The sequence below is a fragment of the Triticum dicoccoides genome, chromosome 7B, assembly GCF_002162155.2.
Source record: "Triticum dicoccoides isolate Atlit2015 ecotype Zavitan chromosome 7B, WEW_v2.0, whole genome shotgun sequence".
Lineage (NCBI taxonomy): Eukaryota > Viridiplantae > Streptophyta > Magnoliopsida > Poales > Poaceae > Triticum > Triticum dicoccoides.
Genome location: NC_041393.1, coordinates 62369563 through 62380975, shown reverse-complemented (window position 1 = coordinate 62380975; position 11413 = coordinate 62369563).

Here is an 11413-nt window from a genome sequence, read left to right as displayed (position 1 = left end):
AATGACAAAAGATCTTCTAGTCGAGAGCGAAATTGCTACAATTGTGGGAGACCCCGACACTATTCCAATGAGTGTACGGCACCCTACAAAAGAAGAGAAGATTCTCCAAAAAGAATAAGCAAAAGAGAAGAATCACCACCAAGAGAGAGGAGGAGTAGAGATGATCGTTATGAACGAAGACCCTCACGGAGAAGCAAGGATTCGGAAAGGAAGGACAAGTCATCAAGGAGCTACACAAAACGAAGAAATCAAGCTCATGTTGGTGAATGGGTATCCGGCTCCGACTCCGACAATCACTCCGAGAGAAGCTATCACTCCGACTCCGAATATACTCAGATGAAGGTGTTGCCGGTCTAGCACTTGTGTCAACCAACTCCTACGACATATTTGACTCACCAAATGAAGGAATTGGAAGATGCTTCATGGCTAAAGGTCCAAAGGTAACACATCCTGAGTATGTTTATTTTAATAGTGATGAAGATGACTTGCTAGGTGATGATGATTTACTTATTGACAACTCTAGTGATGAATACTATGATGAAACATCAATTAATCATGCTAATCAAGATAAAACGAATGACAATGATAAGGAGAAGATTGAGCTTATAACTAAAGAACTAAACACTCTTAAGTTAGCTCATGAAACTATCTTCGAAGATCATTGAAAACTTTTAAGGGCTCATGAGAAGTTACACTTTGAAAAGCTCAATCTTGAGCAAGAGCATGAGTTCTTAAAAGCAATCAATGATGATCTCCGTAAGAAAAGTTCTTCTTACATTGCCAAGCGTTTACTCTTATCTATTTACATGCCTCAAGTCAAGTCTAGTAACAAGTACAAGAAAGATCCTTCCTCTAGTAGTAACAATAATAATGCCAAATCCAATATTGTTGCTTCTAGTAGTTTTCTTGATTCCACTAATGATTCTCTTAGCCAAGTTACACTTGAGCAAGAAAATAGCTTATTGAAGGGAATTATAGAGAAAGGTGTATACAAGAGCCTTGCCGGGAGTAAGCAATTCGAGGAAATTGTACGCAAGCAAGGAAGGCACCGGAAGAATCAAGGTGTTGGTTTTGAACGAAAGTTCAATGCCAATGGAGTTGAGTGGGCAGAAGATCAATACCCCAAGACAAAGTTTGTTCCTCAACAAGAGAAGTATGATCCTACTTCCTTCAAGGGAACACAAACACAAGATGATCTTCTACCACAAGACCACAAGAACAAAGGCAAGGACAAGCTTCAAGAGGAGATTGATGCATTTGAAGAAGAACCTAAGGCCTTGTTCAAGTGGGTTCCCAAGACTACGACAAGTTCTACTTCATCAAGTACGACTACAACTCCAAGGATTCCCATCAAGATGATGTGGATCCCGAAGAAGAAGAACTAGAGAGTTCTTGAGGGTGACTCCGCCAACATTCTTCACTCATATCATTATGGCAAGGACAAGTGCAATGAACTTCCACATCTTGCACTAGTTCAAGGAGTCACAAACCCTCATGTTGGTAGGCAAGGGACAAGGTAACCTAATGATTTCATGGACATCATCTTGTGTGTGCATCACTCTATGTCTATGGATATTCTTGTTTGTTCCTTGTGGGACTAACCCATGTAGGTATGTTGAAAGTGCAACTCACTCCAAAGGATTGATCCAAATGATCTACATCAACATTGAGCATCCACATATTCAACACCTACATGAAGTCATCATCGACAAAAACAAAGGTTAGTTCATCGCTCTAAAAGGGGATCTCACATATAGGGGGAGCTTAACTCTAAGTATTGAGTAAAAGCAACTCTAATGGTGTGAACACATCATTGCATTATGTAAAAGTGGTAACCCCACTTAAGCTTAAACGATGAGTATGACCTATGATCAAATGTTCTCATTTGACTCCTAAGTCAATATACTCATATATAGATGACCTAGTCATCGCCAATTGTTTGATAGATGCTAGAATTGGTTGTGCATGCTTTGCCACATATTTCATTTGCCATTCTATTGTGTGAGCATGTTGGTTGCATATTTTTCTCATTCGAGGACATCCACTTGTTGCTTTGATTGTTTGGGTTCTTTTTCCTTTTGCCAAGTGGATGGACAAGAATGCCTAAGAACCTTCTCTAGCTATCTATGCTTTTCTCGTCTCAAACTCTATTCATGCTACATCACAAAATTTCATCAAGTCAGATTCGAACCACTCTATGTGAGGAGCACTCGGAGTCCCCGATTCGTCATAGACTTAAACTTCCAAAACTTCTTTGTGATTCTCGGTCTGACCGATTCCTCCATTTCGGTCCTACCGAGATCACTAAGTCGATCTAGGTTTTCAATCTCGGTGCAACCGATTTGAACTTTTCGGTCACACTGAGTTGCTGTAACTGTATACAGTTATGCATCTCGGTGCCACCGAGTTGTTCCACTCAGTCACACCGACAGTGTCGGGCTATATATTCACATGGGCAAATTTTGGAAAAGTTTCTCTGAAACTCCTCACCCGCGCATAGCTCGCTCTGCCTACTAGGTCTACGGATCGTCGACTTCGTCACCGGCCGCCTCCTATCGCTGGTCTCCGCCGTTGTCAACGGAATTCTTCCCCGCCGTTGCCGCCGTAGCGAGTTCATCGCCAAGCTAGGGTATGGACTCGATCACAGTGCTATCCCCCTCTGATTCCTAGCACAATGTGTTCATTATGATTCTTGCCACGATTGAGACACTCCTATCCAGACAATACAATCCTTAGAATAGATGCGATTTGAAAATTTAGGGTTAGGTTTCCGCCGAAACCATCTCAGACCCACCGAGTTGAAAAACTCGGTCCCACCGAATTGGCTAACGCCATTACACTAGTAACTCTCGGTCTGACCAAGAATTGCTAATCGGTGTGACCGATTTTAAAACTTTGTGAAACCCTAGCAGTCTCGGTGCCACCGAACTGTGACTCGGTCCTACCGAGTTCACCAGTTTAGGTTCCAAAACTGCTTCGGTATCACCGAGTTTGAAAATTGGTTGATCTGAAATGCTTTCTGTGTAAAACTAAAACTGAGTTTTTGAATCAATCTTTTGCAAAAATCTCTGCATTTTGTGATGCTCATCCATTCTATCTCATCTATAACTATTCATAGGGTCAGCAGTCAGTGATTTCAGCATGTCAGACCAAAGTGATAGTCAGAACAAGTCAGAAGAGCAGATTCACATGAGTGAGGGCACTAGTCCCTCAAGCGCTTCAGATGATGGCAGCAGGAGCACCCCAAGCAATCTGCCTAAAGCTGCCACCAGGACAAGGAAGAAGAGAACCTCAGAATCTGAGGATGAGGATTATATGGCAGAAGAAGATGAGGCTACTTCCAAGAAGGTAGTGCTCAAAAAGGAGTATGGCTCAGCAAAGACCACAAAGCCTGGACTTAATAGGAAGGTTCCAGCCAAGAGGACACCTATGCTGAAGGTCAGAGGATCAACACGAGTACCTGAAAAGCCTGATCCCAAAGAGACAGCTGCAGAAGGAAAGAAAAGGAAAGAAAGGGTCAAAAAGACCATGGCCAGAGTTGTTGGTCAACCTTCCATGATGGAAGAGGAAGAAGAGGTTGCTGCACCAGCACCCAAGGCACAAAGCAAATGGGTGATGTTATAAAGTCAGGGGCTGCAACTTCAAAGCCCAAAGAAGCACCCGAAGCTGCCCCCAAGCCCAAGAGTGCACCAAAGAGGAATACCAGGAGTATTCCAGCTGCTAAGAAGAACAAGGCCCCAGTGCCTGAAGTTGCTGCTGAGGAAGATGATGAAGGACAAGTCCTGAGGAAGCTCAAACCCAAGATTCCAGACCACAATGATGCTCATCCTGTGGCTGAGGACATGAATATTAGGAGAGACTCAGGGTTGAGGCTATGGAGAATGACAGATCCATATGCCACCGGGAGAAGGACTACTATTGATTACAGGTTCCATACAAAGGAACAACAGGCCTTCTATGAGACAATCTTGTTGGACAAGAAGCCCATAGTGTGTGATATGAGGTGGGTCGACTGGACCTACATGAAGGAAAATGAGGAACACTATCCTGGAGTACAAGACAGTTTTGTTGCTTGTGGAGTTGCAGATTTTGTTGGGCAGAAGCTCACCAACTGGAATGATGAACTCATTATGCAATTCTACTCCACAGCACATTTCTATCCAGATGGGAGGATAGTTTGGATGTCTGAAGGTACAAGGTACCAGTCAACCATTGAGGAATGGGCAAATCTGATCAATGCCCCAAAGGAGAGTGAAGATTACTTGGATGTCTATGCCAAGAAGAAGATGGATCACAATTCTATGTCACATATGTACAAGGAGAACCCAGACAAATCTCTTGAGACTTTCAAGTTTGGGTCAGTCCATTTTCTTCTGTCAGGGCTGCCAACGATCAACTGGATCTTAAGGCACACTCTTTTGCCCAAGTTAGGTGACCACAACATGATCAGAGGGCATGCAATAAACTTGCTACATATATTTGATGTGCCACAGAAATTCAAGGTCATGAGCCTTATGGTTGAGACTATCAAGAGGACTGCAGCAGACCAAAAGAGAAGTTGTGGATATGCCCCACAAATTCAGGAGTTGATTAACTCAAAGATGGGCACAGGAAAATATCTGTTGGATAAGGAACACTTTGCTCTCTATCCAGACTTTGAGGATAATCAAGTTGTAATGAATGAGAATGAACCATCATCAGTACAAGCTCAAGAGAAGAAGGAGAAAGCAAAGAGAGAGAAGGCTGCCAAGATGCCAACTCAAGAGGAGGCATCTGAGTACTTTTTGAAGAACAAGCAGGAGCAGCTTGGTTACTTGATAGCATCAACACTGAGGATTGAGAAGGGGTTGGCCACCCTAACTTTAAATCAGGAGAGCCTTGAAAGAATCATGGAACAAAAATTCTATGATCTAGATGTCAAAGTAACTGAGATTCAGTCAGTTGTGGGGCAGCTTCAGGATGACATGCAGGAGAGGAAGGGCAAGACAACCACTGATGCATTTGCCAGAGTGCCTAGAGCTTAGAGGTCAGCTGCAGTGCCTGTGACAGACACTAGAGCCACATCATCTGCACCAGCTACAGCTCCTATAGCTCCAGGGCAACCAGCTCCAGCACCAACTCCTCCAGCTCCATCCACATCAACTGAAGCCTTCATCCAAGGAGCCATCTCTACACCACCACCTGAAGATCAAGCTTGAGAGTCGATCTAGCACTATGCATTTTCTATGAACTTTTTGGTAACTTGTTGCCAAATGGGGAGAAAAATGTAGAGATCATAGGCTTTAAGAGAGAGAGAGTGTTTTGCTTTTATTCTCTCTTGCTTTGTTGGTTAAACTTTGTTTGCTTTTGATTGATTGAGATACTACGCTATTATCTGTGAGACATTGATGATCATGTGTTTGATCATAAGCTACACTTATGCATGTTTGATGATATTACCTTACCTATCCTTTTATGATCATTCACTTTGCTTGGTGATGAGTGCATGAATTCAATCTTTATTATTTTGAGCGCTCCACCAAGATGTATGTGACATGGAAGAGTAACCCATGAGCCTAATTCCTTGTGCATTTGCAGTCCAAAGAAAATTTTAAACTATGAACAAATTTAGGGGGAGCTCTTGCTTATCACATACTTCTCAAAGCAACGATGTTTTTCAATCTTATTATCATTTGTCGAAGCTTTGATCTATATGTTGTCATCAATTACCGAAAAGCGGGAGATTGAAAGTGCAACTATCCCTAGGTGGTTTTGGTAATTCATAACAACATATAGCTCATTGAGCTAATGCTATTCCAAGACTATTATTTCAGGAAAGCTCAATGAATGGCATGGCATGGATGATGAAAGTGGATCCCTCAAAATATCAAGGACAAAGGATTGGCTCAAGCTCAAAAGCTCAAGACTCTTCATTTTACATTTTAGTGATCCAGGATCACATTGAGTCTATAGGAAAATCCAATATTATCAAGGAGGGATGAGGTGTTGCTTAATGAGCCTCTTGCCTCAAGTGCTTAGTGATATGCTCCAAATACCCTCAACTACTTTCTCACATCCTCATATGACCTAAACCCAGAGTCAAAATCGGTCACACCGATTCTTTCTATCCGGCGCCACCGAGTTCAAATGTCATAGCCACTGCCACAAACCCTAGGCAAATCGGTCTCACCGATAGGGATCTCGGTCTCACCGAGATGGGATTGTAACCTCTCTGTTTCCCTTCATAATGTTTCGGTCTAACCGAAGTGAGCGATGGGTCCCACCGGGATTGCAATGTAAACTCCCTGTTTCCCTTTTGTAACATTTCGGTCTCACCGAAGTGAGCGAATCGGTCCCACCGAGCTTACCTGACCAACTCTCTGGAAAGCTTAATACCAAAATCGGTCTCACCGAGTTTGTGTAATCGATCTTACCGAGATTACGTTATGCCCTAACCCTAACAATATCGGTCCTACCAAGTTGCATGTCAGTCCCACCAAAAACCCTAACGGTCACTCGGTTTAATAAATCGGTCCGACCGAGTCTGTTGAATCAGTCCCACCGAGTTTGGTAAATTGTGTGTAACGGTTAGATTTTGTGTGGAGGCTATACATACCCATCCACCTCCTCTTCATTCGTGGAGAGAGCCATCAGAACAAACCTACACTTCCAACTTATCATTTCTGAGAGAGAACCACCTACTCATGTGTTGAGGCCAAGATATTCCATTCCTACCATATGAATCTTGATCTCTAGCCTTCCCAAAGTTGCTTTCCACTCAAATCTTGTTTCCACCAGATCCAAATCCCATGAGAGAGAGTTGAGTGTTGGGGAGACTATCATTTGAAGCACAAGAGCAAGGAGTTCATCATCAACGCGCCATTTGTTACTTCTTGGAGAGTGGTGTCTCCTAGATTGGCTAGGTGTCACTTGGGAGCCTTCGACAAGATTGTGGAGTTGAACCAAGGAGTTTGTAAGAGCAAGGAGATCGCCTACTTCGTGAAGATCTACCGCTAGTGAGGTAAGTCCTTCGTGGGCGACGGCCATGGTGGGATAGACAAGGTTGCTTCTTCGTGGACCCTTCGTGGGTGGAGCCCTCCGTGGACTCGCGCAACCGTTACCCTTCGTGGGTTGAAGTCTCCATCAACATGGATGTACGATAGCACCACCTATCGGAACCACGCCAAAAACATCCGTGTCTCCAATTGCATTTGAATCCTCCAAACCCTTCCCTTTACTTTCTTGCAAGTTGCGTGCTTTAATTTCCGCTGCGAATATACTTTAATTTCTTGCAAATTGGAGGCAAGTGTGGGGCATAACACGAGGCCTGGGGCACCCACCGAGCATAGTGGGGCATAACACGAGGCGTGGGTGCCGTTTATGACAGAAAGGCGTCAATGAGGAACGACGGCCGGTAAGTTATATTCAAGTCTACGCATTGTAGTACAGTGACATGTCTATGCATATGAGTGCGGTATGATTATAAAAAGAGGTGTTTTTGGCGGAACCTGTCGTGGCCGAACTGGAGGAGGTTGTGTGTGGATCTGAACTGTATCCGGACTGCCTCCTTTGGGGGGTGGGGGTTTACTTATGTGCTCCTGCCTTGTGCATTCGAGCTGATTCCACGTCGCCAATCCTGTTCTGTGGCAAGGTTAGTCTGTAAAGACAAATGCTTAAAGGCAGCTGCATGTCCTGTGGTTGAACCGCGGGTGCCTGGTCGGAGCCTGGCTGAACCAGGCTATCATGCCATAAAGTAGCTTGGACTCCTCAGTTGGTGTCCGGGTAGTTGGCTGCTGAATCAAAATTTGATAAACAGGCATGACTCGCCATTCCAGCAGCGGTATGATTTCCACTCTGAGGGTGGAGTTCCGCCTTGCCCATAATTGTGACTATGTCACGCGGGACTGGCCTAATGTTTTACCCGTTGAATCTAGCCAACATGGTTCATCCTGATAGTATGTGGTAATTACTGTATAAGGGGACCATGTCGAAGACTTATTCTTCGACGTGGTATTTAAAACTTGGCCTTTGCGCCTGGCATCTTTGAGGAGATGTTATTGATAGTTTTATGCCTGTGGGGGTTCGTGTGAGATGGAGCCCCCAAACTATTGGGTTGATAGTGAGTGCAATAAAATTGCTATGGTTGATGTTGTCCGGACGGTCGATGTGGTTAAAGACGATCGGCCGTATTTTTTTGTGGGGGGATCTTCCTTTGACCTCACCATGTTTGATCGGTCTTTCATTGTTTGGAACCTCCCTTCATTGTTTCTGGCGCGCGACCGACCGTTTTGTTTTGAGGATCCGGCATTCTCTATTGGTATGATTGGCCGCCCTTCTGGGGGTACCATGAATTTCACATGGTTGATCGAGTATTCTGCTTGGGCCGAATGGGCTTGAGCTGTTCTTTTTCCACTGACCGGACTGGGGGCCGCTGAATTTGGCACCAACTTCCCTGACTTAACGTTTATGACGATTGCACCGAGGCTTGAGGATGCTGCCTCGTGTTTCCTGTGTATTGTCCTGGAGCGTGGTGATGTATTGGCGTTGGGGTATGTGCTTTAGGTTCTCCTTCTTTGGTTGAGGTAGCGAATTGTGCTGTGTGTGCTCTTTGTCGGGGCGGTCGAGTCCGTATTCCTGGGTGGCCAGGACCTTGGTCCATTTGTCAGTGAGCAAATCTTGGTCAGCTTTGAGCTATTGTTGCTTCTTTTGCAGGCTCCTCGCAGTGGCCATAAGTCGTCTCTTAAAGTGAACTTGTTCCGCGGGATCCTCAGGCACGCCGAATTCATCATCGTCGAGGCTCACCTCGTCTTCGGAGGGGGGCATGTAGTTGTCCCTCTCCAAATATCCGTCCATCGCCAGTCCGGCCTGCTTGAAGGTAGGCTGATCGGGATTGTATTCATCTTCGGCACCATCTGGATTGTTTTTGACTACCGTGCCGGCAGTGTTGTGGCCGGGCTTGGGGCGGCACTGATGATGTTCATACTTTGCTTTCTTCCTTGAGGGGTTATCATCTATTGCCTCATCGCCATTGGTTTCTTTCGGAGTGTTCACCAAATATATATCATATGAGGAGGTGGCTGTCCACCGCTCCGAGGGCGGTGGTTCCTGTTCCTCTCCTGCATCGTCGTCCATACCGTCGATGTCTCCAGAGTCGAAGTCAAGCACGTCAGTTAAATCATCGACCGTGGCAATGAAGTGGGTGGTGGGTGGGCAACGAATTCCTTGGTCGCCTGCTTCCCACTCGAGCTGGACATAGTTAAGTAAAGAGTCTCCTGACAAAGAGAGAGATTTTAACGAGTTCAGTATGTCGCCAAAGGGCGAGTGCTGGAATATATCCGAACTAGTGAACTCCATTACCGGAGCCCAACCAGATTCGGCGGGCTCGGAGGTGCGCGGATTGGAACCTACAGCCGGATACGAGTCCGGGGGTATGGTGTCACAGGCTTCCTTGGGGTGAAGTCTGTGTTCGGCTCTACAGCCGATGGATGTGCGGCCTCTGAGGTGGGGTCCATCCACCCGTCCTCGGGCGATGCAATCTACCCCGGATTTAGGTCCGGGGTTCCTGCAAGGGTGATATCCCAAGCATTGTCCGACAGCAGGTCTACGCCGTGCTCATCGTGACTGTCCGGCGCTCTTGGATCAGGCCCGAATCCATTGAAGATCAAGTCTCCGCGGATATCGGCTATGTAGTTCAAGTTTCCGGACCTGACCTGGTGGCCAGGGGCGTAGCTGTCGATCTGCTCCAGATGGTCAAGCGAATTGGCCCGCAGTGCAAAGCCGCCGAACACGAAGATTTGTCCGGGGAGAAAAGTCTCACCCTGGACCACATTATTGTTGATGATTAAAGGAGCCATCGGGCCTTGCAGCGATGACACAGAGGAACTCTCAATGAAAGCACCAATGTCGGTGTCAAAACCGGCGGATCTCGGGTAGGGGGTCCCGATTTGTGCGTCTAAGGCTAATGGTAACAGGAGGCAAGGGACACAATGTTTACCCAGGTTTGGGCCCTCTCGATGGAGGAAAACCCTACTTCCTGCTTGATTGATATTGATGATATGAGTGTTTACAAGAGTTGATCTACCACGAGATCGTAGAGGCTAAACCCTAGAAGCTAGCCTATGATCATTATGATTCTGTCCCTAAGGACTAAACTCTCCGGTTTATATAGACACCGGAGAGGGCTAGGGTTTACATGGAGTCAGTTACAAAGAAGGAAATATAATATCCGGATCACCAAGCTTGTCTTCCACGCAAAGGAGAGTCCCATCCGGACACGGGACAAAGTCTTGAGTCTTGTATCTTCATAGTCCAACAGTCCGGCCAAAGTATATAGTCCGGCTGTCCAGATACCCCCTAATCCAGGACTCCCTCACCCACCAGCTACATCTTCGCACGCAAGGAAGTGCGTTCGGGCAACAAAAAAACCGATTCGCCCCCCTAACTGTTGGGACCCACCAGCTACATCTTTGCATGCAAGGAAGTGCGTTCGGGAAAAAAAGATTCACCCCCTGACTGCTGGGACCCACGAGCTACATTTCCGCACGCAAGGAAGTGCCTGACAGTCGGGACCCACCTGGTCGAAGCGTACGTAGCGTTGTCATTCTGGTCGCGAACGTGTATGTACATATATACTGGTCGATGTAGAGGCGTGCGCGTGTCGTAGTAGAGGCGCGCACGTAGCATGTACACGTATGTACAGCGGCCAGTGTGCAAGAAAGAAAATACGGCCACACATGTGTACATAAGGGGGGTCTCGAACGCCTACTCGTGCATACGTACGGCCAGGGCTCGTGTACATGGCTGGGTCGGAACGGAGAAACAGCGTCGTCGTCGTGTTCATTGGGAGCCAACCGGCTGGGTTGGAATGGAATGTGTGGTCATGTTCATCGGGAGGTCTTAACGGAACAGGCGATGGAAACGAGGCCTAGCGTACCGCAGAACGGAGGAAACGGCCTTGTGTTCGACCGGCCACGTTCGAAAAGGGATCCTGTTCATCGGGAGGGGTCTGGCGTACCGTAAAACGGAGGAAACGGACCTCCTACGATCAAAACAGGGGTCCTGTTGATCGGGAGGGGTGTGGCGTACCGCAAAACGGATGAGATGGACCTCTTACGATCGAAACGGGGGTCCTGTTGATCGGGAGTGGTGTGGCGTACCGCAAAATGGACCAAATGGACTTGTCTTGGAGCGCTACGGTCGAAAGGGTGGTCCTGTTCATCGGGAGGGGTGTGGCGTACCGCAAAACGGGACTCCACGGGATACTGTTCATCTCCATCGTCGACCTCCTCGAGCCTCCACGGGCTCCTGTTCATCCAGCCTCCACCGCGCGCTACTCCACCGGCTACTGTTCAATCACCCCTCCACGGGCACCCTTCCACCATCTATTGTTCATCCAACCCTCCACGCGGTCGTCATGTTCATCCAGCCCTCCACG